This window comes from Poromitra crassiceps (genome assembly GCF_964638095.1).
Source record: "Poromitra crassiceps genome assembly, chromosome: 10".
NCBI classification, from domain to species: Eukaryota; Metazoa; Chordata; class Actinopteri; order Beryciformes; family Melamphaidae; genus Poromitra; species Poromitra crassiceps.
The window spans coordinates 29,226,301-29,230,456 of NC_139631.1; the positions used below are offsets into that span (position 1 = coordinate 29,226,301).

The window sequence follows — 4,156 nt, forward strand, 5'->3', positions numbered from 1 at the left end:
ATGTTTGATGTGGAAGTCTCTAAGATTCCCAGTGTGAGTGGAAATCCTCCTCCAGACATCATACATCCCAAGAGGCCTGGACGTATAACCAATCAGCTGCAGTATCTGGAAAAGGTGGTGGTCAGAGCATTATGGAAGCATCCTTCTTCGTGGCCCTTTCGGCAGCCTGTTGATGCAGTGGCATTGTGTCTTCCAGATTATTATGCAATTATTAGAAACCCTATGGATCTGGGCACCATTAAGAAGCGTCTTCAAAACAAGTATTACTGGAGAGGGATGGAATGCGTACATGACTTCAACGCCATGTTCACCAACTGTTATACTTACAATCACCCTACTGATGACATTGTTCACATGGGCCAAAAACTGGAGCAGCTTTTCAAGAAGAAGGTGGACCAAATGCCTGAGGAGGAGAGTGAAGTGTCAGCGGTCAATACTAGGAAGACAAATCCCGCACTTGTGTCGGAGGCCGCATTCCAGCAGACAGTGACAGTCAGTCCTGATATGCTTCACTCCATCCCACCTGCCCAAATGGATGCAACAATTAAAAAAGGTGTTAAGAGGAAAGCAGAGGCAACTTCAACCACCTCAGCAATCACGAGCTGTGAAGCATCTCCTCATGTGGAGCTTTCAGCACCTTGTAAGTTATTCAGACAAGGCAGTGGAAGGCTGAACAAACCACGCAGGAAAGACGTGCCCGATTCACCCATTTTGGGCAAGAAGGCCAAACCTTCTGAGCAGCTCAACTACTGCAATGTTATCCTGAAGGAGATGCTTGCAAAGAAGCACTCGGCATATGCGTGGCCCTTCTACACCCCTGTTGATGTAGATGCCTTGGGCTTGTATGACTACCATGACATTATTCAACAGCCTATGGATCTAGGGACCATAAGCAAAAAAATGGATCAACAAGAATACGCAAACGTCCAACAATTTGCCGCTGATGTCACACTGATGTTCTCCAACTGTTACAAATACAACCCACCTTCAAATGAAGTTGTCTTGATGGCAAGAAGACTGCAGAATATTTTTGAAGACCGATATTCAAAGCTTCCCGAAGAACCACAGAGTCACTCCTTACCTTACCAAGTTCACAAAGGAAAAGTAGATGGACATGGAAGTCTCCCAACTACAGCGAGTAGCGACAGTGAAAGCACCTCTGATTTGGAGAGTTCATCAGAAATGAGGGCCGTTCAGCTGGCCAATCTAATGGTACAGTTGAAAGGTGTTAGTGATCAACTGCATAGACTCACCCAGGCGCCCCTACCGAAACCAAAGAAGAAAGAGAATAGGAGAAAGGACAGAAGACCCAAAGAAGAAGATATTTGGAAAAAGCACAAATCCTCAAAAAGCAAATCGAACATACAGAAACTGGTCAACAGCAAAGGCCCTCCTACTCTGCATGGCAAGAGAGGAGTACCAATGTCTTACAATGAGAAGAGACAGTTGAGTCTGGACATCCACAAGCTGCCTAGTGGCAAGCTGGGCAAGCTGGTGTATATCATTCAGGCCCAGGAGCCTTCTCTGCAAAATTCTAATCCAGAGGAGATTACGATTGACTTTGAAAAGCTTAAGCCTTCGACACTGAGGGCTGTGCAGAGGTTCCTTATGCCGTTTCAAGGGAAACGTTCCAAGAGCATTAACAAAAACAAGTTGGTGAAAACCAAAGAAGTGCAGACTGGGAAATTAAAGACTGCTGGAAGATCGTTGGTTGTCAGTAAAGAGCAGAGCTTGACGAAGAAGTCAAAGGGTCAACAACTCATGGCATCAAAAGAGCCCAGCTACATCCCGCGCCTCAAAAACTCCAGCGACGTGCTGCGCCTCAAAGACACAAGTGACGTGCAACGCCTCAAACACCCCAACAACGTGCCACGCCTCAAAGGCCCCAGCCATGTGCCACGCCTCAGTGATTCTAGCACTTCTGATAGCAGTGACTGTGAATCAGCGCCAAGAACAAAGAAGCAGAAATCAGAGAGAAAAGTCTCGATAAAAGCCTCAAACAAGACTTGTCAGGCAAATCCTGCCTTGCAATCCCTGCTGGACTGTTCTACCAGCAGACTTCTGTGCCCACTGTTGTCCCCTCTGCAGGGCGGTCCATTGCAGGCAAATGATGATGGGCGAAGAGATTTCAGATGCTCCAAGGCTTTGCTTGACAGTCGTACCACCATTGTTTCTTGCACCAACACAGCCGATACATCTGTTGGGAAACGGCAATGTTCCAAAAAGGATGTCCTGAAACATGTAGACTCTTGGGCTAGGGTGATTCAAAAGTCTATCACCCCGAATATTATCAAGTCCTCAAAGGAGAGCTTCCAGCACTTCTGTAAGGTTGCTATGGAGAAGGAAGAATGTGAAAAAGCTCTGAAGAAGAGACAGGCGGCATACAGAGCTGATTCATCCAAGCTGCAAAGATCCAAGTCTCCCGTGACAACGCAACTTCTCAGTACGCAACTCACGGTGGAAAGGGAGATGGCCCGCACACAGGAGCAAGAGCGGCGCCGGCGAGAGGCTATGTCATGTATTGACATGACTATGCAACATGACATCATGACTACATTTGAGCTCAACATGGACCCAATTGAATGATAAATAAATTAGCATGATCGTCTGTGCAACTGTTAGTACTGGCAGTACATGCCTTCAGAGGTTAGTAGTTCTTTGAGAATGCCTATAAAACAGCAACTTCACATCGAAGTGTGAGTGTGAGAATACAATTAAAGACAATTTCACTTATGAAAATAACATTATACTTAATAAAAATCACACCCATGTGAAAGTAAGCGGTGGAGATATCAGCCTATCAGTGTCTGTCATAAATCACTGATGACATCACAATTGCTTAAGTGACATCACTGATGACACAGTATAACAAATCACATGTCACAATGTTGGACTATTTTGTATTTGAAAATGTATAGAAGGAAAAATGTGGGAGCCAGCTTGAATAGGCCTGATGCAGTTGACAAAATGAATAATAGTATTGCTTTACAGGTTGTATGCTTAATTTTGTCAGTACAGGAAATGCTGGATTATTCAGCCAGACAAAAAAAATCGTATTTATGTCAATGTTAATATTCACTTATCTTAAGATTCTATAATTGCTTTTAAATGTATTTTTTATCCTCTTAATTCTTTTTTTTCCTTGTGTCAACCATTTTATGTGAAGCACTTTGAATTGCCTCTGTGTATGAAATGTGCTATTCAAATAAACTTGACTTGACTATAAAAATCATCTAATCATCAAAATTCAATTTAAATTCAATATTTAAGCAATAGTCAATGTCAATCCATTGCTTTCCATCTTGCATTATTCAGAGTTGGAGACCGATGGACTAATAAATAATGTGCGTCCATGTTTGTGTGTGTGTGTGTGTGTGTGTGTGTGTGTGTGTGTGTGTGTGTGTGTGTGTGCGTGCGTGCGTGCGTGTGTGTGTGTGTGTGTGTGTGTGTGTGTGTGTGTGAGATACAAGATTCCCCCTTCTCCCCAGCTAACTCACATTACCTTGTAAACGTTTGTGGCTGTAAGATTTATACTCTGGCCCGGCCATGGTCTTCAACAAGGGTGAAATCCCGAAATTACAAGTAAACAGGGCTGCTTTTAGTGCGTTTTTACAAGAGTCACCAAAGTGCTTTTAGAAGCATCTCAGAAATGTGTTGGGACAAGATGAGAAACCTGGCAACAGCACAGCGTATCCCGGGCCGGTGCTGACATTTCAGCTGTTGGTGCTCACTGTGTGGAGTATGCAGCATAAATATAGGATATGAATGAATACACTCCTGAACATACACCACTGCACTGCACACACCCTCCCTCCTATAGAGGCTGCCCATATGCTGCTCACATTTCACGTTATAACTCATATAGAGCATTGTCCAAACTGAAACTTTAGGGGGGGGGGGGCGGGATGCCTGGTGCTCAATCTAAAAGTTATTACTGCATACCTGGTTATGAATGCTGAAATATTTTTGTAACTTAAGTAGAACTAAGCATTTTAACTAGAGCCCGACCAATACTGGATTTTCGAGGCCGATGCCGATACTGATATTAGGGAGTAAAAAAAATGACGATATCGATATATCGGCCGATATTCTTATATTATATTTACACATTATATTACACTTTTGCAATGATCCCTCAAATATCAAACACCTGACA

General features: G+C 43.6%; 1 pseudogene across 1 annotated transcript; it reads left to right on the top strand.

Annotated features, from left to right (window-relative positions):
- On the top strand, positions 1-2,586 carry LOC310784368 (bromodomain testis-specific protein pseudogene; annotated as a pseudogene). The gene has a single exon. The product of its transcript is annotated as a bromodomain testis-specific protein pseudogene (transcript).
- Positions 2,587-4,156: the final 1,570 nt, after the last annotated feature.